The sequence below is a fragment of the Crinia signifera genome, chromosome 6 (assembly GCF_055691185.1).
Source record: "Crinia signifera chromosome 6, ASM5569118v1, whole genome shotgun sequence".
NCBI classification, from domain to species: Eukaryota; Metazoa; Chordata; class Amphibia; order Anura; family Myobatrachidae; genus Crinia; species Crinia signifera.
The window spans coordinates 59,808,114-59,834,099 of record NC_139222.1 but is presented as its reverse complement, the minus strand read 5'-3'; the positions used below and the strand labels follow the sequence as shown (position 1 = coordinate 59,834,099).

Below are 25,986 nucleotides of genomic sequence, written 5' to 3'. Positions count from 1 at the left end.
TGTGAAAAAACCTACAGCACCTGGTGTTCCCAGGTGGTCTCCCACCCAAGTACTAACCAGGCCCAACACTGCTTAGCTTCCAAGATCAGACGAGATTGGGCCTATCCAATGTGGTATGGCTGTAGGTGAGATACATGCACTTTTTTGCCCTCTTCTACTTCTATCACCAGGTAAGCTAATAAAAAAGTTTCCTAACTGTATTGGCTTACTTAAAAAAAATCATGTGTTGGTAATGTAAAAAGACCTACAGGACATGATATTAGCAGGGGGTCTTAAATTAAACTACTAAACAGGCTCAACACTGTTTAGCTGCCAAAAGCAGTTGGAATTGGGCCTAAACAGTGTGGTAAGTCTTTATGTGATGGCTATTGTGTCTGTTTGACCTCTTCCAAATGTCTGTACTGGCAATTAAAAGAAAAAGTTTCCAATTTAAATAGCTAGAGAATAAAAACAATTTGCCTGTAATGTGAAAAAACCTACAGCACCTGGTGTTCCCATGTGGTCTCCCACGCAAGTACTAACCAGGCCCAACACTGCTTAGCTTCCAAGATCAGACGAGATTGGGCCTATCCAATGTGGAATGGCTGTAGGTGAGTTAAAGCCACTTTTTTGCCCTCTTCTACTTCTATTACCAGGTAAGCTAATACAAAAGTTTCCTAACTGTATTGGCTTACTGAAAAAAATCATGTGTTGGTAATGTAAAAAGACCTACAGGACATGATATTAGCAGGGGGTCTTAAATTAAACTACAAAAGAGGCTCAACACTGTTTAGCTGCCAAAAGCAGTTGGAATTGAGCCTAAACATTGTGGTAAGTCTTTAGGTGATGGCTATTGTGTCTGTTTGACCTCTTCCAAATGTCTGTGCTGGCAATAAAATGAAAAAGTTTCCAATATAAATAGCTAGAGAATAAAAACAATTTGCCAGTAATGTGAAAAAACCTACAGCACCTGGTGTTCCCATGTGGTCTCCCACCCAAGTACTAACCAGGCCCAACACTGCTTAGCTTATAAATTCAGATGAGATTGGGCCTATCCAATGTGGTATGGCTGTAGGTGAGATACAGGCACTTATTTGCCCTCTTCTTCTATCACCAGGTAAGCTAATAAAAAAGTTTCCTAACTGTATTGGCTTACTGAAAAAAATCATGTGTTGGTAATGTAAAAAGACCTACAGGACATGATATTAGCAGGGGGTCTTAAATTAAACTACAAAAGAGGCTCAACACTGTTTAGCTGCCAAAAGCAGTTGGAATTGAGCCTAAACAGTGTGGTAAGTCTTTAGGTGATGGCTATTGTGTCTGTTTGACCTCTTCCAAATGTCTGTGCTGGCAATAAAAAGAAAAAGTTTCCAATTTAAATAGCTAGAGAATAAAAACAATTTGCCTGTAATGTGAAAAAACCTACAGCACCTGGTGTTCCCATGTGGTCTCCCACCCAAGTACTAACCAGGCCCAACACTGCTTAGCTTCCAAGATCAGACGAGATTGGGCCTATCCAATGTGGTATGGCTGTAGGTGAGATACAGGCACTTTTTTGCCCTCTTCTACTTCTATCACCAGGTAAGCTAATACAAAAGTTTCCTAACTGTATTGGCTTACTGAAAAAAATCATGTGTTGGTAATGTAAAAAGACCTACAGGACATGATATTAGCAGGGGGTCTTAAATTAAACTACAAAAGAGGCTCAACACTGTTTAGCTGCCAAAAGCAGTTGGAATTGAGCCTAAACAGTGTGGTAAGTCTTTAGGTGATGGCTAGTGTGTCTGTTTGACCTCTTCCAAATGTCTGTGCTGGCAATAAAAAGAAAAAGTTTCCAATATAAATAGCTAGAGAATAAAAACAATTTGCCAGTAATGTGAAAAAACCTACAGCACCTGGTGTTCCCAGGTGGTCTCCCACCCAAGAACTAACCAGGCCCAACACTGCTTAGCTTCCAAGATCAGACGAGATTGGGCCTATCCAATGTGGTATGGCTTTAGGTGAAATACATGCACTTTTTTGCCCTCTTCTACTTCTATCACCAGGTAAGCTAATACAAAAGTTTCCTAACTGTATTGGCTTACTGAAAAAAATAATGTGTTGGTAAAGTAAAAAGACCTACAGGACATGATATTAGCAGGGGGTCTTAAATTAAACTACAAAAGAGGCTCAACACTGTTTAGCTGCCAAAAGCAGTTGGAATTGAGCCTAAACAGTGTGGTAAGTCTTTAGGTGATGGCTATTGTGTCTGTTTGACCTCTTCCAAATGTCTGTGCTGGCAATAAAAAGAAAAAGTTTCCAATTTAAATAGCTAGAGAATAAAAATAATTTGCCAGTAATGTGAAAAAACCTACAGCACCTGGTGTTCCCAGGTGGTCTCCCACCCAAGTACTAACCAGGCCCAACACTGCTTAGCTTCCAAGATCAGACGAGATTGAGCCTATCCAATGTGGTATGGCTGTAGGTGAGATACAGGCACTTTTTTGCCCTCTTCTACTTCTATCACCAGGTAAGCTAATAAAAAAGTTTCCTAACTGTATTGGCTTACTTAAAAAAAATCATGTGTTGGTAATGTAAAAAGACCTACAGGACATGATATTAGCAGGGGGTCTTAAATTAAACTACTAAACAGGCTCAACACTGTTTAGCTGCCAAAAGCAGTTGGAATTGGGCCTAAACAGTGTGGTAAGTCTTTATGTGATGGCTATTGTGTCTGTTTGACCTCTTCCAAATGTCTGTACTGGCAATAAAAAGAAAAAGTTTCCAATATAAATAGCTAGAGAATAAAAACAATTTGCCAGTAATGTGAAAAAACCTACAGCACCTGGTGTTCCCATGTGGTCTCCCACCCAAATACTAACCAGGCCCAACACTGCTTAGCTTATAAGTTCAGATGAGATTGGGCCTATCCAATGTGATATGGCTGTAGGTGAGATACAGGCACTTATTTGCCCTCTTCTACTTCTATCACCAGTTAAGCTAATAAAAAAGTTTCCTAACTGTATTGGCTTACTGAAAAAAATCATGTGTTGGTAATGTAAAAAGATCTACAGGACATGATATTAGCAGGGGGTCTTAAATTAAACTACAAAAGAGGCTCAACACTGTTTAGCTGCCAAAAGCAGTTGGAATTGAGCCTAAACAGTGTGGTAAGTCTTTAGGTGATGGCTATTGTGTCTGTTTGACCTCTTCCAAATGTCTGTGCTGGCAATAAAAAGAAAAAGTTTCCAATTTAAATAGCTAGAGAATAAAAACAATTTACCTGTAATGTGAAAAAACCTACAGCACATGGTGTTCCCATGTGGTCTCCCACCCAAGTACTAACCAGGCCCAACACTGCTTAGCTTCCAAGATCAGACGAGATTGGGCCTATCCAATGTGGTATGGCTGTAGGTTAGATACAGGCACTTTTTTGCCCTCTTCTACTTCTATCACCAGGTAAGCTAATAAAAAAGTTTCCTAACTGTATTGGCTTACTGAAAAAAATCATGTGTTGGTAATGTAAAAAGACCTACAGGACATGATATTAGCAGGGGTCTTAAATTAAACTACTAAAGAGGCTCAACACTGTTTAGCTGCCAAAAGCAGTTGGAATTGGGCCTAAACAGTGTGGTAAGTCTTTAGGTGATGGCTATTGTGTCTGTTTGACCTCTTCCAAATGTCTGTACTGGCAATAAAAAGAAAAAGTTTCCAATTTAAATAGCTAGAGAATAAAAATAATTTGCCAGTAATGTGAAAAAACCTACAGCACCTGGTGTTCCCAGGTGGTCTCCCACCCAAGTACTAACCAGGCCCAACACTGCTTAGCTTCCAAGATCAGACGAGATTGAGCCTATCCAATGTGGTATGGCTGTAGGTGAGATACAGGCACTTTTTTGCCCTCTTCTACTTCTATCACCAGGTAAGCTAATAAAAAAGTTTCCTAACTGTATTGGCTTACTGAAAAAAATCATGTGTTGGTAATGTAAAAAGACCTACAGGACATGATATTAGCAGGGGTCTTAAATTAAACTACTAAAGAGGCTCAACACTGTTTAGCTGCCAAAAGCAGTTGGAATTGGGCCTAAACAGTGTGGTAAGTCTTTATGTGATGGCTATTGTGTCTGTTTGACCTCTTCCAAATGTCTGTACTGGCAATAAAAAGAAAAAGTTTCCAATTTAAATAGCTAGAGAATAAAAACAATTTGCCTGTAATGTGAAAAAACCTACAGCACCTGGTGTTCCCATGTGGTCTCCCTCCCAAGTACTAACCAGGCCCAACACTGCTTAGCTTCCAAGATCAGACGAGATTGGGCCTATCCAATGTGGAATGGCTGTAGGTGAGTTAAAGCCACTTTTTTGCCCTCTTCTACTTCTATTACCAGGTAAGCTAATACAAAAGTTTCCTAACTGTATTGGCTTACTGAAAAAAATCATGTGTTGGTAATGTAAAAAGACCTACAGGACATGATATTAGCAGGGGGTCTTAAATTAAACTACAAAAGAGGCTCAACACTGTTTAGCTGCCAAAAGCAATTGGAATTGAGCCTAAACATTGTGGTAAGTCTTTAGGTGATGGCTATTGTGTCTGTTTGACCTCTTCCAAATGTCTGTGCTGGCAATAAAATGAAAAAGTTTCCAATATAAATAGCTAGAGAATAAAAACAATTTGCCAGTAATGTGAAAAAACCTACAGCACCTGGTGTTCTCATGTGGTCTCCCACCCAAATACTAACCAGGCCCAACACTGCTTAGCTTATAAGTTCAGATGAGATTGGGCCTATCCAATGTGATATGGCTGTAGGTGAGATACAGGCACTTATTTGCCCTCTTCTACTTCTATCACCAGGTAAGCTAATAAAAAAGTTTCCTAACTGTATTGGCTTACTGAAAAAAATCATGTGTTGGTAATGTAAAAAGACCTACAGGACATGATATTAGCAGGGGGTCTTAAATTAAACTACAAAAGAGGCTCAACACTGTTTAGCTGCCAAAAGCAGTTGGAATTGAGCCTAAACAGTGTGGTAAGTCTTTAGGTGATGGCTATTGTGTCTGTTTGACCTCTTCCAAATGTCTGTGCTGGCAATAAAAAGAAAAAGTTTCCAATTTAAATAGCTAGAGAATAAAAACAATTTACCTGTAATGTGAAAAAACCTACAGCACATGGTGTTCCCATGTGGTCTCCCACCCAAGTACTAACCAGGCCCAACACTGCTTAGCTTCCAAGATCAGACGAGATTGGGCCTATCCAATGTGGTATGGCTGTAGGTTAGATACAGGCACTTTTTTGCCCTCTTCTACTTCTATCACCAGGTAAGCTAATAAAAAAGTTTCCTAACTGTATTGGCTTACTGAAAAAAATCATGTGTTGGTAATGTAAAAAGACCTACAGGACATGATATTAGCAGGGGTCTTAAATTAAACTACTAAAGAGGCTCAACACTGTTTAGCTGCCAAAAGCAGTTGGAATTGGGCCTAAACAGTGTGGTAAGTCTTTAGGTGATGGCTATTGTGTCTGTTTGACCTCTTCCAAATGTCTGTACTGGCAATAAAAAGAAAAAGTTTCCAATTTAAATAGCTAGAGAATAAAAACAATTTGCCTGTAATGTGAAAAAACCTACAGCACCTGGTGTTCCCATGTGGTCTCCCACCCAAGTACTAACCAGGCCCAACACTGCTTAGCTTCCAAGATCAGACAAGATTGGGCCTATCCAATGTGGTATGGCTGTAGGTGAGATACAGGCACTTTTTTGCCCTCTTCTACTTCTATCACCAGGTAAGCTAATAAAAAAGTTTCCTAACTGTATTGGCTTAATGAAAAATATCATGTGTTGGTAATGTAAATAGACCTACAGGACATGATATTAGCAGGGGGTCTTAAATTAAACTACTAAAGAGGCTCAACACTGTTTAGCTGCCAAAAGCAGTTGGAATTGGGCCTAAACAGTGTGGTAAGTCTTTAGGTGATGGCTATTGTGTCTGTTTGACCTCTTCCACATGTCTTTACTGGCAATAAAAAGAAAAAGTTTCCAATTTAAATAGCTAGAGAATAAAAACAATTTGCCAGTAATGTGAAAAAACCTACAGCACCTGGTGTTCCCATGTGGTCTCCCACCCAAGTACTAACCAGGCCCAACACTGCTTAGCTTCCAAGATCAGACGAGATTGGGCCTATCCAATGTGGTATAGCTGTAGGTGAGATACAGGCACTTTTTTGCCCTCTTCTACTTCTATCACCAGGTAAGCTAATAAAAAAGTTTCCTAACTGTATTGGCTTACTGAAAAAAATCATGTGTTGGTAATGTAAAAAGACCTACAGGACATGATATTAGCCGGGAGTCTTAAATTAAACTACTAAAGAGGCCCAACACTGTTTAGCTGCCAAAAGCAGTTGGAATTGGGCCTAAACAGTGTGGTAAGTCTTTAGGTGATGGCTATTGTGTCTGTTTGACCTCTTCCAAATGTCTGTACTGGCAATAAAAAGAAAAAGTTTCCAATTTAAATAGCTAGAGAATAAAAACAATTTGCCTGTAATGTGAAAAAACCTACAGCACCTGGTGTTCCCATGTGGTCTCCCACCCAAGTACTAACCAGGCCCAACACTGCTTAGCTTCCAAGATCAGACGAGATTGGGCCTATCCAATGTGGTATGGCTGTAGGTGAGTTAAAGGCACTTTTTTGCCCTCTTCTACTTCTATCACCAGGTAAGCTAATACAAAAGTTTCCTAACTGTATTGGCTTACTGAAAAAAATCATGTGTTGGTAATGTAAAAAGACCTACAGGACATGATATTAGCAGGGGGTCTTAATTTAAACTACTAAAGAGGCTCAACACTGTTTAGCTGCCAAAAGCAGTTGGAATTGGGCCTAAACAGTGTGGTAAGTCTTTAGGTGATGCCTATTGTGTCTGTTTGACCTCTTCCAAATGTCTGTGCTGGCAATAAAAAGAAAAAGTTTCCTATTTAAATAGCTAGAGAATAAAAACAATTTGCCAGTAATGTGAAAAAACCTACAGCACCTGATGTTCCCATGTGGTCTCCCACCCAAGTACTAACCAGGCCCAACACTGCTTAGCTTCCAAGATCAGACGAGATTGGGGCTATCCAATGTGGTACGGCTGTAGGTGAGTAAAAGACACTTTTTTGCCCTCTTCTACTTCTATCACCAGGTAAGCTAATACAAAAGTTTCCTAACTGTATTGGCTTACTGAAAAAAATCATGTGTTGGTAATGTAAAAAGACCTACAGGACATGATATTAGCAGGGGGTCTTAAATTAAACTACAAAAGAGGCTCAACACTGTTTAGCTGCCAAAAGCAGTTGGAATTGAGCCTAATTAGTGTGGTAAGTCTTTAGGTGATGGCTATTGTGTCTGTTTGACCTCTTCCAAATGTCTGTGCTGGCAATAAAAAGAAAAAGTTTCCAATATAAATAGCTAGAGAATAAAAACAATTTGCCTGTAATGTGAAAAAACCTACAGCACCTGGTGTTCCCATGTTGTCTCCCACCCAAGTACTAACCAGGCCTAACACTGCTTAGCTTCCAAGAACAGACGAGATTGGGCCTATCCAATGTGGTATAGCTGTAGGTGAAATACAGGCACTTTTTTGCCCTCTTCTACTTCTATCACAAGGTAAGCTAATACAAAAGTTTCCTAACTGTATTGGCTTACTGAAAAAAATCATGTGTTGGTAATGTAAAAAGACCTACAGGACATGATATTAGCAGGGGGTCTTAAATTAAACTACTAAAGAAGCTCAACACTGTTTAGCTGCCAAAAGCAGTTGGAATTGAGCCTAAACAGTGTGGTAAGTCTTTAGGTGATGGCTAGTGTGTCTGTTTGACCTCTTCCAAATGTCTGTGCTGGCAATAAAAAGAAAAAGTTTCCAATATAAATAGCTAGAGAATAAAAACAATTTGCCAGTAATGTGAAAAAACCTACAGCACCTGGTGTTCCCAGGTGGTCTCCCACCCAAGTACTAACCAGGCCCAACACTGCTTAGCTTCCAAGATCAGACGATATTGGGCCTATCCAACGTGGTATGGCTGTAGGTGAAATACAGGCACTTTTTTGCCCTCTTCTACTTCTATCACCAGGTAAGCTAATACAAAAGTTTCCTAACTGTATTGGCTTACTGAAAAAAATCATGTGTTGGTAAAGTAAAAAGACCTACAGGACATGATATTAGCAGGGGGTCTTAAATTAAACTACAAAAGAGGCTCAACACTGTTTAGCTGCCAAAAGCAGTTGGAATTGAGCCTAAACAGTGTGGTAAGTCTTTAGGTGATGGCTATTGTGTCTGTTTGACCTCTTCCAAATGTCTGTGCTGGCAATAAAAAGAAAAAGTTTCCAATTTAAATAGCTAGAGAATAAAAATAATTTGCCAGTAATGTGAAAAAACCTACAGCACCTGGTGTTCCCAGGTGGTCTCCCACCCAAGTACTAACCAGGCCCAACACTGCTTAGCTTCCAAGATCAGACGAGATTGGGCCTATCCAATGTGGTACGGCTGTAGGTGAGATACAGGCACTTTTTTGCCCTCTTCTACTTCTAACACCAGGTAAGCTAATAAAAAAGTTTCCTAACTGTATTGGCTTACTTAAAAAAAATCATGTGTTGGTAATGTAAAAAGACCTACAGGACATGATATTAGCAGGGGGTCTTAAATTAAACTACTAAACAGGCTCAACACTGTTTAGCTGCCAAAAGCAGTTGGAATTGGGCCTAAACAGTGTGGTAAGTCTTTATGTGATGGCTATTGTGTCTGTTTGACCTCTTCCAAATGTCTGTACTGGCAATAAAAAGAAAAAGTTTCCAATTTAAATAGCTAGAGAATAAAAACAATTTGCCTGTAATGTGAAAAAACCTACAGCACCTGGTGTTCCCATGTGGTCTCCCACCCAAGTACTAACCAGGCCCAACACTGCTTAGCTTCCAAGATCAGACGAGATTGGGCCTATCCAATGTGGAATGGCTGTATGTGAGTTAAAGCCACTTTTTTGCCCTCTTCTACTTCTATTACCAGGTAAGCTAATACAAAAGTTTCCTAACTGTATTGGCTTACTGAAAAAAATCATGTGTTGGTAATGTAAAAAGACCTACAGGACATGATATTAGCAGGGGGTCTTAAATTAAACTACAAAAGAGGCTCAACACTGTTTAGCTGCCAAAAGCAGTTGGAATTGAGCCTAAACATTGTGGTAAGTCTTTAGGTGATGGCTATTGTGTCTGTTTGACCTCTTCCAAATGTCTGTGCTGGCAATAAAATGAAAAAATTTCCAATATAAATAGCTAGAGAATAAAAACAATTTGCCAGTAATGTGAAAAAACCTACAGCACCTGGTGTTCCCATGTGGTCTCCCACCCAAGTACTAACCAGGCCCAACACTGCTTAGCTTATAAGTTCAGATGAGATTGGGCCTATCCAATGTGGTATGGCTGTAGGTGAGATACAGGCACTTATTTGCCCTTTTCTACTTCTATCACCAGGTAAGCTAATAAAAAAGTTTCCTAACTGTATTGGCTTACTGAAAAAAATCATGTGTTGGTAATGTAAAAAGACCTACAGGACATGATATTAGCAGGGGGTCTTAAATTAAACTACAAAAGAGGCTCAACACTGTTTAGCTGCCAAAAGCAGTTGGAATTGAGCCTAAACAGTGTGGTAAGTCTTTAGGTGATGGCTATTGTGTCTGTTTGACCTCTTCCACATGTCTGTACTGGCAATAAAAAGAAAAAGTTTCCAATTTAAATAGCTAGAGAATAAAAACAATTTGCCTGTAATGTGAAAAAACCTACAGCACCTGGTGTTCCCATGTGGTCTCCCACCCAAGTAATAACCAGGCCCAACACTGCTTAGCTTCCAAGATCAGACGAGATTGGGCCTATCCAATGTGGTATGGCTGTAGGTGAGATACAGGCACTTTTTTGCCCTCTTCTACTTCTATCACCAGGTAAGCTAATAAAAAAGTTTCCTAACTGTATTGGCTTACTGAAAAAAATCATGTGTTGGTAATGTAAAAAGACCTACAGGACATGATATTAGCAGGGGGTCTTAAATTAAACTACAAAAGAGGCTCAACACTGTTTAGCTGCCAAAAGCAGTTGGAATTGAGCCTAAACAGTGTGGTAAGTCTTTAGGTGATGGCTATTGTGTCTGTTTGACCTCTTCCAAATGTCTGTGCTGGCAATAAAAAGAAAAAGTTTCCAATATAAATAGCTAGAGAATAAAAACAATTTGCATGTAATGTGAAAAAACCTACAGCACCTGGTGTTCCCATGTGGTCTCCCACCCAATTACTAACCAGGCCCAACACTGCTTAGCTTCCAAGAACAGACGAGATTGGGCCTATCCAATGTGGTATGGCTGTAGGTGAAATACAGGCACTTTTTTGCCCTCTTCTACTTCTATCACCAGGTAAGCTAATAAAAAAGTTTCCTAACTGTATTGGCTTACTTAAAAAAAATCATGTGTTGGTAATGTAAAAAGACCTACAGGACTTGATATTAGCAGGGGGTCTTAAATTAAACTACTAAACAGGCTCAACACTGTTTAGCTGCCAAAAGCAGTTGGAATTGGGCCTAAACAGTGTGGTAAGTCTTTATGTGATGGCTATTGTGTCTGTTTGACCTCTTCCAAATGTCTGTACTGGCAATAAAAAGAAAAAGTTTCCAATTTAAATAGCTAGAGAATAAAAACAATTTGCCTGTAATGTGAAAAAACCTACAGCATCTGGTGTTCCCATGTGGTCTCCCACCCAAGTACTAACCAGGCCCAACACTGCTTAGCTTCCAAGATCAGACGAGATTGGGCCTATCCAATGTGGAATGGCTGTAGGTGAGTTAAAGCCACTTTTTTGCCCTATTCTACTTCTATTACCAGGTAAGCTAATACAAAAGTTTCCTAACTGTATTGGCTTACTGAAAAAAATCATGTGTTGGTAATGTAAAAAGACCTACAGGACATGATATTAGCAGGGGGTCTTAAATTAAACTACAAAAGAGGCTCAACACTGTTTAGCTGCCAAAAGCAGTTGGAATTGAGCCTAAACATTGTGTTAAGTCTTTAGGTGATGGCTATTGTGTCTGTTTGACCTCTTCCAAATGTCTGTGCTGGCAATAAAATGAAAAAGTTTCCAAAATAAATAGCTAGAGAATAAAAACAATTTGCCAGTAATGTGAAAAAACCTACAGCACCTGGTGTTCCCATGTGGTCTCCCACCCAAGTACTAACCAGGCCCAACACTGCTTAGCTTATAAGTTCAGATGAGATTGGGCCTATCCAATGTGGTATGGCTGTAGGTGAGATACAGGCTCTTATTTGCCCTCTTCTACTTCTATCACCAGGTAAGCTAATAAAAAAGTTTCCTAACTGTATTGGCTTACTGAAAAAAATCATGTGTTGGTAATGTAAAAAGACCTACAGGACATGATATTAGCAGGGGGTCTTAAATTAAACTACAAAAGAGGCTCAACACTGTTTAGCTGCCAAAAGCAGTTGGAATTGAGCCTAAACAGTGTGGTAAGTCTTTAGGTGATGGCTATTGTGTCTGTTTGACCTCTTCCAAATGTCTGTGCTGGCAATAAAAAGAAAAAGTTTCCAATTTAAATAGCTAGAGAATAAAAACAATTTGCCTGTAATGTGAAAAAACCTACAGCACCTGGTGTTCCCATGTGGTCTCCCACCCAAGTACTAACCAGGCCCAACACTGCTTAGCTTCCAAGATCAGACGAGATTGGGCCTATCCAATGTGGTATGGCTGTAGGTGAAATACAGGCACTTTTTTGCCCTCTTCTACTTCTATCACCAGGTAAGCTAATACAAAAGTTTCCTAACTGTATTGGCTTACTGAAAAAAATCATGTGTTGGTAAAGTAAAAAGACCTACAGGACATGATATTAGCAGGGGGTCTTAAATTAAACTACAAAAGAGGCTCAACACTGTTTAGCTGCCAAAAGCAGTTGGAATTGAGCCGAAACAGTGTGGTAAGTCTTTAGGTGATGGCTATTGTGTCTGTTTGACCTCTTCCAAATGTCTGTGCTGGCAATAAAAAGAAAAAGTTTCCAATTTAAATAGCTAGAGAATAAAAATAATTTGCCAGTAATGTGAAAAAACCTACAGCACCTGGTGTTCCCAGGTGGTCTCCCACCCAAGTACTAACCAGGCCCAACACTGCTTAGCTTCCAAGATCAGACGAGATTGGGCCTATCCAATGTGGTATGGCTGTAGGTGAGATACAGGCACTTTTTTGCCCTCTTCTACTTCTATCACCAGGTAAGCTAATAAAAAAGTTTCCTAACTGTATTGGCTTACTTAAAAAAAATCATGTGTTGGTAATGTAAAAAGACCTACAGGACATGATATTAGCAGGGGGTCTTAAATTAAACTACTAAACAGGCTCAACACTGTTTAGCTGCCAAAAGCAGTTAGAATTGAGCCTAAACAGTGTGGTAAGTCCTTAGGTGATGGCTATTGTGTCTGTTTGACCTCTTCCAAATGTCTGTGCTGGCAATAAAAAGAAAAAGTTTCCAATTTAAATAGCTAGAGAATAAAAACAATTTGCCAGTAATGTGAAAAAACCTACAGCACCTGGTGTTCCCATGTGGTCTCCCACCCAAGTACTAACCAGGCCCAACACTGCTTAGCTTCCAAGATCAGACGAGATTGGGCCTATCCAATGTGGAATGGCTGTAGGTGAGTTAAAGCCACTTTTTTGCCCTCTTCTACTTCTATTACCAGGTAAGCTAATACAAAAGTTTCCTAACTGTATTGGCTTACTGAAAAAAATCATGTGTTGGTAATGTAAAAAGACCTACAGGACATGATATTAGCAGGGGGTCTTAAATTAAACTACAAAAGAGGCTCAACACTGTTTAGCTGCCAAAAGCAGTTGGAATTGAGCCTAAACATTGTGGTAAGTCTTTAGGTGATGGCTATTGTGTCTGTTTGACCTCTTCCAAATGTCTGTGCTGGCAATAAAATGAAAAAGTTTCCAATATAAATAGCTAGAGAATAAAAACAATTTGCCAGTAATGTGAAAAAACCTACAGCACCTGGTGTTCCCATGTGGTCTCCCACCCAAGTACTAACCAGGCCCAACACTGCTTAGCTTATAAGTTCAGATGAGATTGGGCCTATCCAATGTGGTATGGCTGTAGGTGAGATACAGGCACTTATTTGCCCTCTTCTACTTCTATCACCAGGTAAGCTAATAAAAAAGTTTCCTAACTGTATTGGCTTACTAAAAAAAATCATGTGTTGGTAATGTAAAAAGACCTACAGGACATGATATTAGCAGGGGTCTTAAATTAAACTACTAAAGAGGCTCAACACTGTTTAGCTGCCAAAAGCAGTTGGAATTGGGCCTAAACAGTGTGGTAAGTCTTTAGGTGATGGCTATTGTGTCTGTTTGACCTCTTCCAAATGTCTGTACTGGCAATAAAAAGAAAAAGTTTTCAATTTAAATAGCTAGAGAATAAAAACAATTTGCCTGTAATGTGAAAAAACCTACAGCACCTGGTGTTCCCATGTGGTCTCCCACCCAAGTACTAACCAGGCCCAACACTGCTTAGCTTCCAAGATCAGACAAGATTGGGCCTATCCAATGTGGTATAGCTGTAGGTGAGATACAGGCACTTTTTTGCCCTCTTCTACTTCTATCACCAGGTAAGCTAATAAAAAAGTTTCCTAACTGTATTGGCTTAATGAAAAATATCATGTGTTGGTAATGTAAAAAGACCTACAGGACATGATATTAGCAGGGGGTCTTAAATTAAACTACTAAAGAGGCTCAACACTGTTTTGCTGCCAAAAGCAGTTGGAATTGAGCCTAAACAGTGTGGTAAGTCTTTAGGTGATGGCTATTGTGTCTGTTTGACCTCTTCCAAATGTCTGTGCTGGCAATAAAAAGAAAAAGTTTCCAATATAAATAGCTAGAGAATAAAAACAATTTGCCTGTAATGTGAAAAAACCTACAGCACCTGGTGTTCCCATGTGGTCTCCCACCCAAGTACTAACCAGGCCCAACACTGCTTAGCTTCCAAGATCAGACGAGATTGGGCCTATCCAATGTGGTATGGCTGTAGGTGAGATACAGGCACTTTTTTGCCCTCTTCTACTTCTATCACCAGGTAAGCTAATGAAAAAGTTTCCTAACTGTATTGGCTTACTGAAAAAAATCATGTGTTGGTAATGTAAAAAGACCTACAGGACATGATATTAGCAGGGGGTCTTAAATTAAACTACTAAAGAGGCTCAACACTATTTAGCTGCCAAAAGCAGTTGGAATTGAGCCTAAACATTGTGGTAAGTCTTTAGGTGATGGCTAGTGTGTCTGTTTGACCTCTTCCAAATGTCTGTGCTGGCAATAAAAAGAAAAAGTTTCCAATATAAATAGCTAGAGAATAAAAACAATTTGCCAGTAATGTGAAAAAACCTACAGCACCTGGTGTTCCCAGGTGGTCTCCCACCCAAGTACTAACCAGGCCCAACACTGCTTAGCTTCCAAGATCAGACGAGATTGGGCCTATCCAATGTGGTATGGCTGTAGGTGAAATACATGCACTTTTTTGCCCTCTTCTACTTCTATCACCAGGTAAGCTAATACAAAAGTTTCCTAACTGTATTGGCTTACTGAAAAAAATCATGTGTTGGTAAAGTAAAAAGACCTACAGGACATGATATTAGCAGGGGGTCTTAAATTAAACTACAAAAGAGGCTCAACACTGTTTAGCTGCCAAAAGCAGTTGGAATTGAGCCTAAACAGTGTGGTAAGTCTTTAGGTGATGGCTATTGTGTCTGTTTGACCTCTTCCAAATGTCTGTGCTGGCAATAAAAAGAAAAAGTTTCCAATTTAAATAGCTAGAGAATAAAAATAATTTGCCAGTAATGTGAAAAATCCTACAGCACCTGGTGTTCCCAGGTGGTCTCCCACCCAAGTACTAACCAGGCCCAACACTGCTTAGCTTCCAAGATCAGACGAGATTGGGCCTATCCAATGTGGTATGGCTGTAGGTGAGATACAGGCACTTTTTTGCCCTCTTCTACTTCTATCACCAGGTAAGCTAATAAAAAAGTTTCCTAACTGTATTGGCTTACTTAAAAAAAATCATGTGTTGGTAATGTAAAAAGACCTACAGGACATGATATTAGCAGGGGGTCTTAAATTAAACTACTAAACAGGCTCAACACTGTTTAGCTGCCAAAAGCAGTTGGAATTGGGCCTAAACAGTGTGGTAAGTCTTTATGTGATGGCTATTGTGTCTGTTTGACCTCTTCCAAATGTCTGTACTGGCAATAAAAAGAAAAAGTTTCCAATTTAAATAGCTAGAGAATAAAAACAATTTGCCTGTAATGTGAAAAAACCTACAGCACCTGGTGTTTCCATGTGGTCTCCCACCCAAGTACTAACCAGGCCCAACACTGCTTAGCTTCCAAGATCAGACGAGATTGGGCCTATCCAATGTGGAATGGCTGTAGGTGAGTTAAAGCCACTTTTTTGCCCTCTTCTACTTCTATTACCAGGTAAGCTAATACAAAAGTTTCCTAACTGTATTGGCTTACTGAAAAAAATCATGTGTTGGTAATGTAAAAAGACCTACAGGACATGATATTAGCAGGGGGTCTTAAATTAAACTACAAAAGAGGCTCAACACTGTTTAGCTGCCAAAAGCAGTTGGAATTGAGCCTAAACATTGTGGTAAGTCTTTAGGTGATGGCTATTGTGTCTGTTTGACCTCTTCCAAATGTCTGTGCTGGCAATAAAATGAAAAAGTTTCCAATATAAATAGCTAGAGAATAAAAACAATTTGCCAGTAATGTGAAAAAACCTACAGCACCTGGTGTTCCCATGTGGTCTCCCACCCAAGTACTAACCAGGCCCAACACTGCTTAGCTTCCAAGATCAGACGAGATTGGGCCTATCCAATGTGGTATGGCTGTAGGTGAAATACAGGCACTTTTTTGCCCTCTTCTACTTCTATCACCAGGTAAGCTAATACAAAAGTTTCCTAACTGTATTGGCTTACTGAAAAAAATCATGTGTTGGTAAAGTAAAAAGACCTACAGGACATGATATTAGCAGGGGGTCTTAAATTAAACTACAAAAGAGGCTCAACACTGTTTAGCTGCCAAAAGCAGTTGGAATTGAGCCTAAACAGTGTGGTAAGTCTTTAGGTGATGGCTATTGTGTCTGTTTGACCTCTTCCAAATGTCTGTGCTGGCAATAAAAAGAAAAAGTTTCCAATTTAAATAGCTAGAGAATAAAAATAATTTGCCAGTAATGTGAAAAAACCTACAGCACCTGGTGTTCCCAGGTGGTCTCCCACCCAAGTACTAACCAGGCCCAACACTGCTTAGCTTCCAAGATCAGACGAGATTGGGCCTATCCAATGTGGTATGGCTGTAGGTGAGATACATGCACTTTTTTGCCCTCTTCTACTTCTATCACCAGGTAAGCTAATAAAAAAGTTTCCTAACTGTATTGGCTTACTTAAAAAAAATCATGTGTTGGTAATGTAAAAAGACCTACAGGACATGATATTAGCAGGGGGTCTTAAATTAAACTACTAAACAGGCTCAACACTGTTTAGCTGCCAAAAGCAGTTGGAATTGGGCCTAAACAGTGTGGTAAGTCTTTATGTGATGGCTATTGTGTCTGTTTGACCTCTTCCAAATGTCTGTACTGGCAATTAAAAGAAAAAGTTTCCAATTTAAATAGCTAGAGAATAAAAACAATTTGCCTGTAATGTGAAAAAACCTACAGCACCTGGTGTTCCCATGTGGTCTCCCACGCAAGTACTAACCAGGCCCAACACTGCTTAGCTTCCAAGATCAGACGAGATTGGGCCTATCCAATGTGGAATGGCTGTAGGTGAGTTAAAGCCACTTTTTTGCCCTCTTCTACTTCTATTACCAGGTAAGCTAATACAAAAGTTTCCTAACTGTATTGGCTTACTGAAAAAAATCATGTGTTGGTAATGTAAAAAGACCTACAGGACATGATATTAGCAGGGGGTCTTAAATTAAACTACAAAAGAGGCTCAACACTGTTTAGCTGCCAAAAGCAGTTGGAATTGAGCCTAAACATTGTGGTAAGTCTTTAGGTGATGGCTATTGTGTCTGTTTGACCTCTTCCAAATGTCTGTGCTGGCAATAAAATGAAAAAGTTTCCAATATAAATAGCTAGAGAATAAAAACAATTTGCCAGTAATGTGAAAAAACCTACAGCACCTGGTGTTCCCATGTGGTCTCCCACCCAAGTACTAACCAGGCCCAACACTGCTTAGCTTATAAATTCAGATGAGATTGGGCCTATCCAATGTGGTATGGCTGTAGGTGAGATACAGGCACTTATTTGCCCTCTTCTACTTCTATCACCAGGTAAGCTAATAAAAAAGTTTCCTAACTGTATTGGCTTACTGAAAAAAATCATGTGTTGGTAATGTAAAAAGACCTACAGGACATGATATTAGCAGGGGGTCTTAAATTAAACTACAAAAGAGGCTCAACACTGTTTAGCTGCCAAAAGCAGTTGGAATTGAGCCTAAACAGTGTGGTAAGTCTTTAGGTGATGGCTATTGTGTCTGTTTGACCTCTTCCAAATGTCTGTGCTGGCAATAAAAAGAAAAAGTTTCCAATTTAAATAGCTAGAGAATAAAAACAATTTGCCTGTAATGTGAAAAAACCTACAGCACCTGGTGTTCCCATGTGGTCTCCCACCCAAGTACTAACCAGGCCCAACACTGCTTAGCTTCCAAGATCAGACGAGATTGGGCCTATCCAATGTGGTATGGCTGTAGGTGAGATACAGGCACTTTTTTGCCCTCTTCTACTTCTATCACCAGGTAAGCTAATACAAAAGTTTCCTAACTGTATTGGCTTACTGAAAAAAATCATGTGTTGGTAATGTAAAAAGACCTACAGGACATGATATTAGCAGGGGGTCTTAAATTAAACTACAAAAGAGGCTCAACACTGTTTAGCTGCCAAAAGCAGTTGGAATTGAGCCTAAACAGTGTGGTAAGTCTTTAGGTGATGGCTAGTGTGTCTGTTTGACCTCTTCCAAATGTCTGTGCTGGCAATAAAAAGAAAAAGTTTCCAATATAAATAGCTAGAGAATAAAAACAATTTGCCAGTAATGTGAAAAAACCTACAGCACCTGGTGTTCCCAGGTGGTCTCCCACCCAAGAACTAACCAGGCCCAACACTGCTTAGCTTCCAAGATCAGACGAGATTGGGCCTATCCAATGTGGTATGGCTTTAGGTGAAATACATGCACTTTTTTGCCCTCTTCTACTTCTATCACCAGGTAAGCTAATACAAAAGTTTCCTAACTGTATTGGCTTACTGAAAAAAATCATGTGTTGGTAAAGTAAAAAGACCTACAGGACATGATATTAGCAGGGGGTCTTAAATTAAACTACAAAAGAGGCTCAACACTGTTTAGCTGCCAAAAGCAGTTGGAATTGAGCCTAAACAGTGTGGTAAGTCTTTAGGTGATGGCTATTGTGTCTGTTTGACCTCTTCCAAATGTCTGTGCTGGCAATAAAAAGAAAAAGTTTCCAATTTAAATAGCTAGAGAATAAAAATAATTTGCCAGTAATGTGAAAAAACCTACAGCACCTGGTGTTCCCAGGTGGTCTCCCACCCAAGTACTAACCAGGCCCAACACTGCTTAGCTTCCAAGATCAGACGAGATTGAGCCTATCCAATGTGGTATGGCTGTAGGTGAGATACAGGCACTTTTTTGCCCTCTTCTACTTCTATCACCAGGTAAGCTAATAAAAAAGTTTCCTAACTGTATTGGCTTACTTAAAAAAAATCATGTGTTGGTAATGTAAAAAGACCTACAGGACATGATATTAGCAGGGGGTCTTAAATTAAACTACTAAACAGGCTCAACACTGTTTAGCTGCCAAAAGCAGTTGGAATTGAGCCTAAACAGTGTGGTAAGTCTTTAGGTGATGGCTAGTGTGTCTGTTTGACCTCTTCCAAATGTCTGTGCTGGCAATAAAAAGAAAAAGTTTCCAATATAAATAGCTAGAGAATAAAAACAATTTGCCAGTAATGTGAAAAAACCTACAGCACCTGGTGTTCCCAGGTGGTCTCCCACCCAAGAACTAACCAGGCCCAACACTGCTTAGCTTCCAAGATCAGACGAGATTGGGCCTATCCAATGTGGTATGGCTTTAGGTGAAATACATGCACTTTTTTGCCCTCTTCTACTTCTATCACCAGGTAAGCTAATACAAAAGTTTCCTAACTGTATTGGCTTACTGAAAAAAATCATGTGTTGGTAAAGTAAAAAGACCTACAGGACATGATATTAGCAGGGGGTCTTAAATTAAACTACAAAAGAGGCTCAACACTGTTTAGCTGCCAAAAGCAGTTGGAATTGAGCCTAAACAGTGTGGTAAGTCTTTAGGTGATGGCTATTGTGTCTGTTTGACCTCTTCCAAATGTCTGTGCTGGCAATAAAAAGAAAAAGTTTCCAATTTAAATAGCTAGAGAATAAAAATAATTTGCCAGTAATGTGAAAAAACCTACAGCACCTGGTGTTCCCAGGTGGTCTCCCACCCAAGTACTAACCAGGCCCAACACTGCTTAGCTTCCAAGATCAGACGAGATTGAGCCTATCCAATGTGGTATGGCTGTAGGTGAGATACAGGCACTTTTTTGCCCTCTTCTACTTCTATCACCAGGTAAGCTAATAAAAAAGTTTCCTAACTGTATTGGCTTACTTAAAAAAAATCATGTGTTGGTAATGTAAAAAGACCTACAGGACATGATATTAGCAGGGGGTCTTAAATTAAACTACTAAACAGGCTCAACACTGTTTAGCTGCCAAAAGCAGTTGGAATTGGGCCTAAACAGTGTGGTAAGTCTTTATGTGATGGCTATTGTGTCTGTTTGACCTCTTCCAAATGTCTGTACTGGCAATAAAAAGAAAAAGTTTCCAATTTAAATAGCTAGAGAATAAAAACAATTTGCCTGTAATGTGAAAAAACCTACAGCACCTGGTGTTCCCATGTGGTCTCCCACCCAAGTACTAACCAGGCCCAACACTGCTTAGCTTCCAAGATCAGACGAGATTGGGCCTATCCAATGTGGAATGGCTGTAGGTGAGTTAAAGCCACTTTTTTGCCCTCTTCTACTTCTATTACCAGGTAAGCTAATACAAAAGTTTCCTAACTGTATTGGCTTACTGAAAAAAATCATGTGTTGGTAATGTAAAAAGACCTACAGGACATGATATTAGCAGGGGGTCTTAAATTAAACTACAAAAGAGGCTCAACACTGTTTAGCTGCCAAAAGCAGTTGGAATTGAGCCTAAACATTGTGGTAAGTCTTTAGGTGATGGCTATTGTGTCTGTTTGACCTCTTCCAAATGTCTGTGCTGGCAATAAAATGAAAAAGTTTCCAATATAAATAGCTAGAGAATAAAAACAATTTGCCAGTAATGTGAAAAAACCTACAGCACCTGGTGTTCCCATGTGGTCTCCCACCCAAATACTAACCAGGCCCAACACTGCTTAGCTTATAAGTTCAGATGAGATTGGGCCTATCCAATGTGATATGGCTGTAGGTGAGATACAGGCACTTATTTGCCCTCTTCTACTTCTATCACCAGGTAAGCTAATAAAAAAGTTTCCTAACTGTATTGGCTTACTGAAAAAAATCATGTGTTGGTAATGTAAAAAGACCTACAGGACATGATATTAGCAGGGGGTCTTAAATTAAACTACAAAAGAGGCTCAACACTGTTTAGCTGCCAAAAGCAGTTGGAATTGAGCCTAAACAGTGTGGTAAGTCTTTAGGTGATGGCTATTGTGTCTGTTTGACCTCTTCCAAATGTCTGTGCTGGCAATAAAAAGAAAAAGTTTCCAATTTAAATAGCTAGAGAATAAAAACAATTTACCTGTAATGTGAAAAAACCTACAGCACATGGTGTTCCCATGTGGTCTCCCACCCAAGTACTAACCAGGCCCAACACTGCTTAGCTTCCAAGATCAGACGAGATTGGGCCTATCCAATGTGGTATGGCTGTAGGTTAGATACAGGCACTTTTTTGCCCTCTTCTACTTCTATCACCAGGTAAGCTAATAAAAAAGTTTCCTAACTGTATTGGCTTACTGAAAAAAATCATGTGTTGGTAATGTAAAAAGACCTACAGGACATGATATTAGCAGGGGTCTTAAATTAAACTACTAAAGAGGCTCAACACTGTTTAGCTGCCAAAAGCAGTTGGAATTGGGCCTAAACAGTGTGGTAAGTCTTTAGGTGATGGCTATTGTGTCTGTTTGACCTCTTCCAAATGTCTGTACTGGCAATAAAAAGAAAAAGTTTCCAATTTAAATAGCTAGAGAATAAAAACAATTTGCCTGTAATGTGAAAAAACCTACAGCACCTGGTGTTCCCATGTGGTCTCCCACCCAAGTACTAACCAGGCCCAACACTGCTTAGCTTCCAAGATCAGACAAGATTGGGCCTATCCAATGTGGTATGGCTGTAGGTGAGATACAGGCACTTTTTTGCCCTCTTCTACTTCTATCACCAGGTAAGCTAATAAAAAAGTTTCCTAACTGTATTGGCTTAATGAAAAATATCATGTGTTGGTAATGTAAAAAGACCTACAGGACATGATATTAGCAGGGGGTCTTAAATTAAACTACTAAAGAGGCTCAACACTATTTAGCTGCCAAAAGCAGTTGGAATTGAGCCTAAACATTGTGGTAAGTCTTTAGGTGATGGCTAGTGTGTCTGTTTGACCTCTTCCAAATGTCTGTGCTGGCAATAAAAAGAAAAAGTTTCCAATATAAATAGCTAGAGAATAAAAACAATTTGCCAGTAATGTGAAAAAACCTACAGCACCTGGTGTTCCCAGGTGGTCTCCCACCCAAGTACTAACCAGGCCCAACACTGCTTAGCTTCCAAGATCAGACGAGATTGGGCCTATCCAATGTGGTATGGCTGTAGGTGAAATACATGCACTTTTTTGCCCTCTTCTACTTCTATCACCAGGTAAGCTAATACAAAAGTTTCCTAACTGTATTGGCTTACTGAAAAAAATCATGTGTTGGTAAAGTAAAAAGACCTACAGGACATGATATTAGCAGGGGGTCTTAAATTAAACTACAAAAGAGGCTCAACACTGTTTAGCTGCCAAAAGCAGTTGGAATTGAGCCTAAACAGTGTGGTAAGTCTTTAGGTGATGGCTATTGTGTCTGTTTGACCTCTTCCAAATGTCTGTGCTGGCAATAAAAAGAAAAAGTTTCCAATTTAAATAGCTAGAGAATAAAAATAATTTGCCAGTAATGTGAAAAATCCTACAGCACCTGGTGTTCCCAGGTGGTCTCCCACCCAAGTACTAACCAGGCCCAACACTGCTTAGCTTCCAAGATCAGACGAGATTGGGCCTATCCAATGTGGTATGGCTGTAGGTGAGATACAGGCACTTTTTTGCCCTCTTCTACTTCTATCACCAGGTAAGCTAATAAAAAAGTTTCCTAACTGTATTGGCTTACTTAAAAAAAATCATGTGTTGGTAATGTAAAAAGACCTACAGGACATGATATTAGCAGGGGGTCTTAAATTAAACTACTAAACAGGCTCAACACTGTTTAGCTGCCAAAAGCAGTTGGAATTGGGCCTAAACAGTGTGGTAAGTCTTTATGTGATGGCTATTGTGTCTGTTTGACCTCTTCCAAATGTCTGTACTGGCAATAAAAAGAAAAAGTTTCCAATTTAAATAGCTAGAGAATAAAAACAATTTGCCTGTAATGTGAAAAAACCTACAGCACCTGGTGTTTCCATGTGGTCTCCCACCCAAGTACTAACCAGGCCCAACACTGCTTAGCTTCCAAGATCAGACGAGATTGGGCCTATCCAATGTGGAATGGCTGTAGGTGAGTTAAAGCCACTTTTTTGCCCTCTTCTACTTCTATTACCAGGTAAGCTAATACAAAAGTTTCCTAACTGTATTGGCTTACTGAAAAAAATCATGTGTTGGTAATGTAAAAAGACCTACAGGACATGATATTAGCAGGGGGTCTTAAATTAAACTACAAAAGAGGCTCAACACTGTTTAGCTGCCAAAAGCAGTTGGAATTGAGCCTAAACATTGTGGTAAGTCTTTAGGTGATGGCTATTGTGTCTGTTTGACCTCTTCCAAATGTCTGTGCTGGCAATAAAATGAAAAAGTTTCCAATATAAATAGCTAGAGAATAAAAACAATTTGCCAGTAATGTGAAAAAACCTACAGCACCTGGTGTTCCCATGTGGTCTCCCACCCAAGTACTAACCAGGCCCAACACTGCTTAGCTTCCAAGATCAGACGAGATTGGGCCTATCCAATGTGGTATGGCTGTAGGTGAAATACAGGCACTTTTTTGCCCTCTTCTACTTCTATCACCAGGTAAGCTAATACAAAAGTTTCCTAACTGTATTGGCTTACTGAAAAAAATCATGTGTTGGTAAAGTAAAAAGACCTACAGGACATGATATTAGCAGGGGGTCTTAAATTAAACTACAAAAGAGGCTCAACACTGTTTAGCTGCCAAAAGCAGTTGGAATTGAGCCTAAACAGTGTGGTAAGTCTTTAGGTGATGGCTATTGTGTCTGTTTGACCTCTTCCAAATGTCTGTGCTGGCAATAAAAAGAAAAAGTTTCCAATTTAAATAGCTAGAGAATAAAAATAATTTGCCAGTAATGTGAAAAAACCTACAGCACCTGGTGTTCCCAGGTGGTCTCCCACCCAAGTACTAACCAGGCCCAACACTGCTTAGCTTCCAAGATCAGACGAGATTGGGCCTATCCAATGTGGTATGGCTGTAGGTGAGATACATGCACTTTTTTGCCCTCTTCTACTTCTATCACCAGGTAAGCTAATAAAAAAGTTTCCTAACTGTATTGGCTTACTTAAAAAAAATCATGTGTTGGTAATGTAAAAAGACCTACAGGACATGATATTAGCAGGGGGTCTTAAATTAAACTACTAAACAGGCTCAACACTGTTTAGCTGCCAAAAGCAGTTGGAATTGGGCCTAAACAGTGTGGTAAGTCTTTATGTGATGGCTATTGTGTCTGTTTGACCTCTTCCAAATGTCTGTACTGGCAATTAAAAGAAAAAGTTTCCAATTTAAATAGCTAGAGAATAAAAACAATTTGCCTGTAATGTGAAAAAACCTACAGCACCTGGTGTTCCCATGTGGTCTCCCACGCAAGTACTAACCAGGCCCAACACTGCTTAGCTTCCAAGATCAGACGAGATTGGGCCTATCCAATGTGGAATGGCTGTAGGTGAGTTAAAGCCACTTTTTTGCCCTCTTCTACTTCTATTACCAGGTAAGCTAATACAAAAGTTTCCTAACTGTATTGGCTTACTGAAAAAAATCATGTGTTGGTAATGTAAAAAGACCTACAGGACATGATATTAGCAGGGGGTCTTAAATTAAACTACAAAAGAGGCTCAACACTGTTTAGCTGCCAAAAGCAGTTGGAATTGAGCCTAAACATTGTGGTAAGTCTTTAGGTGATGGCTATTGTGTCTGTTTGACCTCTTCCAAATGTCTGTGCTGGCAATAAAATGAAAAAGTTTCCAATATAAATAGCTAGAGAATAAAAACAATTTGCCAGTAATGTGAAAAAACCTACAGCACCTGGTGTTCCCATGTGGTCTCCCACCCAAGTACTAACCAGGCCCAACACTGCTTAGCTTATAAATTCAGATGAGATTGGGCCTATCCAATGTGGTATGGCTGTAGGTGAGATACAGGCACGTATTTGCCCTCTTCTACTTCTATCACCAGGTAAGCTAATAAAAAAGTTTCCTAACTGTATTGGCTTACTGAAAAAAATCATGTGTTGGTAATGTAAAAAGACCTACAGGACATGATATTAGCAGGGGGTCTTAAATTAAACTACAAAAGAGGCTCAACACTGTTTAGCTGCCAAAAGCAGTTGGAATTGAGCCTAAACAGTGTGGTAAGTCTTTAGGTGATGGCTATTGTGTCTGTTTGACCTCTTCCAAATGTCTGTGCTGGCAATAAAAAGAAAAAGTTTCCAATTTAAATAGCTAGAGAATAAAAACAATTTGCCTGTAATGTGAAAAAACCTACAGCACCTGGTGTTCCCATGTGGTCTCCCACCCAAGTACTAACCAGGCCCAACACTGCTTAGCTTCCAAGATCAGACGAGATTGGGCCTATCCAATGTGGTATGGCTGTAGGTGAGATACAGGCACTTTTTTGCCCTCTTCTACTTCTATCACCAGGTAAGCTAATACAAAAGTTTCCTAACTGTATTGGCTTACTGAAAAAAATCATGTGTTGGTAATGTAAAAAGACCTACAGGACATGATATTAGCAGGGGGTCTTAAATTAAACTACAAAAGAGGCTCAACACTGTTTAGCTGCCAAAAGCAGTTGGAATTGAGCCTAAACAGTGTGGTAAGTCTTTAGGTGATGGCTAGTGTGTCTGTTTGACCTCTTCCAAATGTCTGTGCTGGCAATAAAAAGAAAAAGTTTCCAATATAAATAGCTAGAGAATAAAAACAATTTGCCAGTAATGTGAAAAAACCTACAGCACCTGGTGTTCCCAGGTGGTCTCCCACCCAAGAACTAACCAGGCCCAACACTGCTTAGCTTCCAAGATCAGACGAGATTGGGCCTATCCAATGTGGTATGGCTTTAGGTGAAATACATGCACTTTTTTGCCCTCTTCTACTTCTATCACCAGGTAAGCTAATACAAAAGTTTCCTAACTGTATTGGCTTACTGAAAAAAATCATGTGTTGGTAAAGTAAAAAGACCTACAGGACATGATATTAGCAGGGGGTCTTAAATTAAACTACAAAAGAGGCTCAACACTGTTTAGCTGCCAAAAGCAGTTGGAATTGAGCCTAAACAGTGTGGTAAGTCTTTAGGTGATGGCTATTGTGTCTGTTTGACCTCTTCCAAATGTCTGTGCTGGCAATAAAAAGAAAAAGTTTCCAATTTAAATAGCTAGAGAATAAAAATAATTTGCCAGTA

The 25,986-nt window shown here is 39.6% G+C and overlaps 44 non-coding genes and 12 pseudogenes across 44 annotated transcripts; all 56 read right to left on the bottom strand.

The window, feature by feature from the left end:
* Window positions 1-8: 8 nt before the first annotated feature.
* On the bottom strand, window positions 9-127 carry LOC146015081 (5S ribosomal RNA). Its single transcript, XR_014448012.1, has one exon. It is a non-coding gene; the product is annotated as a 5S ribosomal RNA (ribosomal RNA).
* A 346-nt stretch (window positions 128-473) lies between these two features.
* LOC146016615 (5S ribosomal RNA) lies at window positions 474-592 on the bottom strand. The gene has a single exon (XR_014449500.1). It is a non-coding gene; the product is annotated as a 5S ribosomal RNA (ribosomal RNA).
* A 345-nt stretch (window positions 593-937) lies between these two features.
* Window positions 938-1,056, bottom strand: LOC146010845 (5S ribosomal RNA; annotated as a pseudogene).
* A 342-nt stretch (window positions 1,057-1,398) lies between these two features.
* LOC146013255 (5S ribosomal RNA) lies at window positions 1,399-1,517 on the bottom strand. Its single transcript, XR_014446235.1, has one exon. It is a non-coding gene; the product is annotated as a 5S ribosomal RNA (ribosomal RNA).
* Window positions 1,518-1,862: 345 nt separating this feature from the next.
* LOC146010605 (5S ribosomal RNA) lies at window positions 1,863-1,981 on the bottom strand (annotated as a pseudogene).
* A 345-nt stretch (window positions 1,982-2,326) lies between these two features.
* Window positions 2,327-2,445, bottom strand: LOC146014240 (5S ribosomal RNA). Its single transcript, XR_014447191.1, has one exon. It is a non-coding gene; the product is annotated as a 5S ribosomal RNA (ribosomal RNA).
* Window positions 2,446-2,791: 346 nt separating this feature from the next.
* On the bottom strand, window positions 2,792-2,910 carry LOC146011191 (5S ribosomal RNA; annotated as a pseudogene).
* A 345-nt stretch (window positions 2,911-3,255) lies between these two features.
* Window positions 3,256-3,374, bottom strand: LOC146016379 (5S ribosomal RNA). The gene has a single exon (XR_014449272.1). It is a non-coding gene; the product is annotated as a 5S ribosomal RNA (ribosomal RNA).
* Window positions 3,375-3,718: 344 nt separating this feature from the next.
* LOC146014239 (5S ribosomal RNA) lies at window positions 3,719-3,837 on the bottom strand. Its single transcript, XR_014447190.1, has one exon. It is a non-coding gene; the product is annotated as a 5S ribosomal RNA (ribosomal RNA).
* A 344-nt stretch (window positions 3,838-4,181) lies between these two features.
* LOC146016719 (5S ribosomal RNA) lies at window positions 4,182-4,300 on the bottom strand. The gene has a single exon (XR_014449601.1). It is a non-coding gene; the product is annotated as a 5S ribosomal RNA (ribosomal RNA).
* A 345-nt stretch (window positions 4,301-4,645) lies between these two features.
* Window positions 4,646-4,764, bottom strand: LOC146011267 (5S ribosomal RNA; annotated as a pseudogene).
* A 345-nt stretch (window positions 4,765-5,109) lies between these two features.
* Window positions 5,110-5,228, bottom strand: LOC146016378 (5S ribosomal RNA). Its single transcript, XR_014449271.1, has one exon. It is a non-coding gene; the product is annotated as a 5S ribosomal RNA (ribosomal RNA).
* A 344-nt stretch (window positions 5,229-5,572) lies between these two features.
* LOC146015890 (5S ribosomal RNA) lies at window positions 5,573-5,691 on the bottom strand. Its single transcript, XR_014448797.1, has one exon. It is a non-coding gene; the product is annotated as a 5S ribosomal RNA (ribosomal RNA).
* Window positions 5,692-6,036: 345 nt separating this feature from the next.
* LOC146014460 (5S ribosomal RNA) lies at window positions 6,037-6,155 on the bottom strand. The gene has a single exon (XR_014447413.1). It is a non-coding gene; the product is annotated as a 5S ribosomal RNA (ribosomal RNA).
* A 345-nt stretch (window positions 6,156-6,500) lies between these two features.
* Window positions 6,501-6,619, bottom strand: LOC146013254 (5S ribosomal RNA). The gene has a single exon (XR_014446234.1). It is a non-coding gene; the product is annotated as a 5S ribosomal RNA (ribosomal RNA).
* A 345-nt stretch (window positions 6,620-6,964) lies between these two features.
* LOC146016797 (5S ribosomal RNA) lies at window positions 6,965-7,083 on the bottom strand. The gene has a single exon (XR_014449675.1). It is a non-coding gene; the product is annotated as a 5S ribosomal RNA (ribosomal RNA).
* Window positions 7,084-7,428: 345 nt separating this feature from the next.
* LOC146011395 (5S ribosomal RNA) lies at window positions 7,429-7,547 on the bottom strand (annotated as a pseudogene).
* A 345-nt stretch (window positions 7,548-7,892) lies between these two features.
* Window positions 7,893-8,011, bottom strand: LOC146017414 (5S ribosomal RNA). Its single transcript, XR_014450287.1, has one exon. It is a non-coding gene; the product is annotated as a 5S ribosomal RNA (ribosomal RNA).
* Window positions 8,012-8,356: 345 nt separating this feature from the next.
* LOC146014759 (5S ribosomal RNA) lies at window positions 8,357-8,475 on the bottom strand. Its single transcript, XR_014447703.1, has one exon. It is a non-coding gene; the product is annotated as a 5S ribosomal RNA (ribosomal RNA).
* A 346-nt stretch (window positions 8,476-8,821) lies between these two features.
* Window positions 8,822-8,940, bottom strand: LOC146016833 (5S ribosomal RNA). The gene has a single exon (XR_014449715.1). It is a non-coding gene; the product is annotated as a 5S ribosomal RNA (ribosomal RNA).
* Window positions 8,941-9,285: 345 nt separating this feature from the next.
* On the bottom strand, window positions 9,286-9,404 carry LOC146017139 (5S ribosomal RNA). Its single transcript, XR_014450012.1, has one exon. It is a non-coding gene; the product is annotated as a 5S ribosomal RNA (ribosomal RNA).
* Window positions 9,405-9,749: 345 nt separating this feature from the next.
* LOC146016265 (5S ribosomal RNA) lies at window positions 9,750-9,868 on the bottom strand. Its single transcript, XR_014449161.1, has one exon. It is a non-coding gene; the product is annotated as a 5S ribosomal RNA (ribosomal RNA).
* Window positions 9,869-10,213: 345 nt separating this feature from the next.
* LOC146010431 (5S ribosomal RNA) lies at window positions 10,214-10,332 on the bottom strand (annotated as a pseudogene).
* A 346-nt stretch (window positions 10,333-10,678) lies between these two features.
* Window positions 10,679-10,797, bottom strand: LOC146017473 (5S ribosomal RNA). The gene has a single exon (XR_014450342.1). It is a non-coding gene; the product is annotated as a 5S ribosomal RNA (ribosomal RNA).
* Window positions 10,798-11,142: 345 nt separating this feature from the next.
* Window positions 11,143-11,261, bottom strand: LOC146017138 (5S ribosomal RNA). The gene has a single exon (XR_014450011.1). It is a non-coding gene; the product is annotated as a 5S ribosomal RNA (ribosomal RNA).
* Window positions 11,262-11,606: 345 nt separating this feature from the next.
* On the bottom strand, window positions 11,607-11,725 carry LOC146013253 (5S ribosomal RNA). The gene has a single exon (XR_014446233.1). It is a non-coding gene; the product is annotated as a 5S ribosomal RNA (ribosomal RNA).
* A 345-nt stretch (window positions 11,726-12,070) lies between these two features.
* On the bottom strand, window positions 12,071-12,189 carry LOC146015069 (5S ribosomal RNA). Its single transcript, XR_014448001.1, has one exon. It is a non-coding gene; the product is annotated as a 5S ribosomal RNA (ribosomal RNA).
* A 346-nt stretch (window positions 12,190-12,535) lies between these two features.
* Window positions 12,536-12,654, bottom strand: LOC146014948 (5S ribosomal RNA). Its single transcript, XR_014447887.1, has one exon. It is a non-coding gene; the product is annotated as a 5S ribosomal RNA (ribosomal RNA).
* A 345-nt stretch (window positions 12,655-12,999) lies between these two features.
* Window positions 13,000-13,118, bottom strand: LOC146017135 (5S ribosomal RNA). The gene has a single exon (XR_014450009.1). It is a non-coding gene; the product is annotated as a 5S ribosomal RNA (ribosomal RNA).
* Window positions 13,119-13,462: 344 nt separating this feature from the next.
* On the bottom strand, window positions 13,463-13,581 carry LOC146016765 (5S ribosomal RNA). Its single transcript, XR_014449644.1, has one exon. It is a non-coding gene; the product is annotated as a 5S ribosomal RNA (ribosomal RNA).
* Window positions 13,582-13,926: 345 nt separating this feature from the next.
* Window positions 13,927-14,045, bottom strand: LOC146013252 (5S ribosomal RNA). The gene has a single exon (XR_014446232.1). It is a non-coding gene; the product is annotated as a 5S ribosomal RNA (ribosomal RNA).
* A 345-nt stretch (window positions 14,046-14,390) lies between these two features.
* Window positions 14,391-14,509, bottom strand: LOC146015057 (5S ribosomal RNA). Its single transcript, XR_014447990.1, has one exon. It is a non-coding gene; the product is annotated as a 5S ribosomal RNA (ribosomal RNA).
* Window positions 14,510-14,854: 345 nt separating this feature from the next.
* Window positions 14,855-14,973, bottom strand: LOC146014621 (5S ribosomal RNA). Its single transcript, XR_014447570.1, has one exon. It is a non-coding gene; the product is annotated as a 5S ribosomal RNA (ribosomal RNA).
* A 346-nt stretch (window positions 14,974-15,319) lies between these two features.
* Window positions 15,320-15,438, bottom strand: LOC146017046 (5S ribosomal RNA). Its single transcript, XR_014449921.1, has one exon. It is a non-coding gene; the product is annotated as a 5S ribosomal RNA (ribosomal RNA).
* A 345-nt stretch (window positions 15,439-15,783) lies between these two features.
* LOC146013251 (5S ribosomal RNA) lies at window positions 15,784-15,902 on the bottom strand. The gene has a single exon (XR_014446231.1). It is a non-coding gene; the product is annotated as a 5S ribosomal RNA (ribosomal RNA).
* A 345-nt stretch (window positions 15,903-16,247) lies between these two features.
* LOC146015045 (5S ribosomal RNA) lies at window positions 16,248-16,366 on the bottom strand. Its single transcript, XR_014447978.1, has one exon. It is a non-coding gene; the product is annotated as a 5S ribosomal RNA (ribosomal RNA).
* Window positions 16,367-16,712: 346 nt separating this feature from the next.
* LOC146016614 (5S ribosomal RNA) lies at window positions 16,713-16,831 on the bottom strand. Its single transcript, XR_014449499.1, has one exon. It is a non-coding gene; the product is annotated as a 5S ribosomal RNA (ribosomal RNA).
* Window positions 16,832-17,176: 345 nt separating this feature from the next.
* Window positions 17,177-17,295, bottom strand: LOC146010844 (5S ribosomal RNA; annotated as a pseudogene).
* A 345-nt stretch (window positions 17,296-17,640) lies between these two features.
* On the bottom strand, window positions 17,641-17,759 carry LOC146013250 (5S ribosomal RNA). The gene has a single exon (XR_014446230.1). It is a non-coding gene; the product is annotated as a 5S ribosomal RNA (ribosomal RNA).
* A 345-nt stretch (window positions 17,760-18,104) lies between these two features.
* On the bottom strand, window positions 18,105-18,223 carry LOC146010604 (5S ribosomal RNA; annotated as a pseudogene).
* A 345-nt stretch (window positions 18,224-18,568) lies between these two features.
* Window positions 18,569-18,687, bottom strand: LOC146014238 (5S ribosomal RNA). Its single transcript, XR_014447189.1, has one exon. It is a non-coding gene; the product is annotated as a 5S ribosomal RNA (ribosomal RNA).
* Window positions 18,688-19,033: 346 nt separating this feature from the next.
* LOC146010603 (5S ribosomal RNA) lies at window positions 19,034-19,152 on the bottom strand (annotated as a pseudogene).
* A 345-nt stretch (window positions 19,153-19,497) lies between these two features.
* On the bottom strand, window positions 19,498-19,616 carry LOC146014237 (5S ribosomal RNA). The gene has a single exon (XR_014447188.1). It is a non-coding gene; the product is annotated as a 5S ribosomal RNA (ribosomal RNA).
* Window positions 19,617-19,962: 346 nt separating this feature from the next.
* LOC146014947 (5S ribosomal RNA) lies at window positions 19,963-20,081 on the bottom strand. Its single transcript, XR_014447886.1, has one exon. It is a non-coding gene; the product is annotated as a 5S ribosomal RNA (ribosomal RNA).
* A 345-nt stretch (window positions 20,082-20,426) lies between these two features.
* Window positions 20,427-20,545, bottom strand: LOC146011190 (5S ribosomal RNA; annotated as a pseudogene).
* A 345-nt stretch (window positions 20,546-20,890) lies between these two features.
* Window positions 20,891-21,009, bottom strand: LOC146016376 (5S ribosomal RNA). The gene has a single exon (XR_014449270.1). It is a non-coding gene; the product is annotated as a 5S ribosomal RNA (ribosomal RNA).
* A 344-nt stretch (window positions 21,010-21,353) lies between these two features.
* LOC146015888 (5S ribosomal RNA) lies at window positions 21,354-21,472 on the bottom strand. The gene has a single exon (XR_014448795.1). It is a non-coding gene; the product is annotated as a 5S ribosomal RNA (ribosomal RNA).
* Window positions 21,473-21,817: 345 nt separating this feature from the next.
* LOC146015033 (5S ribosomal RNA) lies at window positions 21,818-21,936 on the bottom strand. The gene has a single exon (XR_014447967.1). It is a non-coding gene; the product is annotated as a 5S ribosomal RNA (ribosomal RNA).
* Window positions 21,937-22,281: 345 nt separating this feature from the next.
* LOC146014620 (5S ribosomal RNA) lies at window positions 22,282-22,400 on the bottom strand. The gene has a single exon (XR_014447569.1). It is a non-coding gene; the product is annotated as a 5S ribosomal RNA (ribosomal RNA).
* Window positions 22,401-22,746: 346 nt separating this feature from the next.
* Window positions 22,747-22,865, bottom strand: LOC146017043 (5S ribosomal RNA). The gene has a single exon (XR_014449919.1). It is a non-coding gene; the product is annotated as a 5S ribosomal RNA (ribosomal RNA).
* A 345-nt stretch (window positions 22,866-23,210) lies between these two features.
* On the bottom strand, window positions 23,211-23,329 carry LOC146013249 (5S ribosomal RNA). Its single transcript, XR_014446229.1, has one exon. It is a non-coding gene; the product is annotated as a 5S ribosomal RNA (ribosomal RNA).
* Window positions 23,330-23,674: 345 nt separating this feature from the next.
* Window positions 23,675-23,793, bottom strand: LOC146015022 (5S ribosomal RNA). The gene has a single exon (XR_014447956.1). It is a non-coding gene; the product is annotated as a 5S ribosomal RNA (ribosomal RNA).
* A 346-nt stretch (window positions 23,794-24,139) lies between these two features.
* LOC146016613 (5S ribosomal RNA) lies at window positions 24,140-24,258 on the bottom strand. Its single transcript, XR_014449498.1, has one exon. It is a non-coding gene; the product is annotated as a 5S ribosomal RNA (ribosomal RNA).
* A 345-nt stretch (window positions 24,259-24,603) lies between these two features.
* Window positions 24,604-24,722, bottom strand: LOC146010843 (5S ribosomal RNA; annotated as a pseudogene).
* A 345-nt stretch (window positions 24,723-25,067) lies between these two features.
* LOC146013247 (5S ribosomal RNA) lies at window positions 25,068-25,186 on the bottom strand. Its single transcript, XR_014446227.1, has one exon. It is a non-coding gene; the product is annotated as a 5S ribosomal RNA (ribosomal RNA).
* A 345-nt stretch (window positions 25,187-25,531) lies between these two features.
* Window positions 25,532-25,650, bottom strand: LOC146010602 (5S ribosomal RNA; annotated as a pseudogene).
* Window positions 25,651-25,986: the final 336 nt, after the last annotated feature.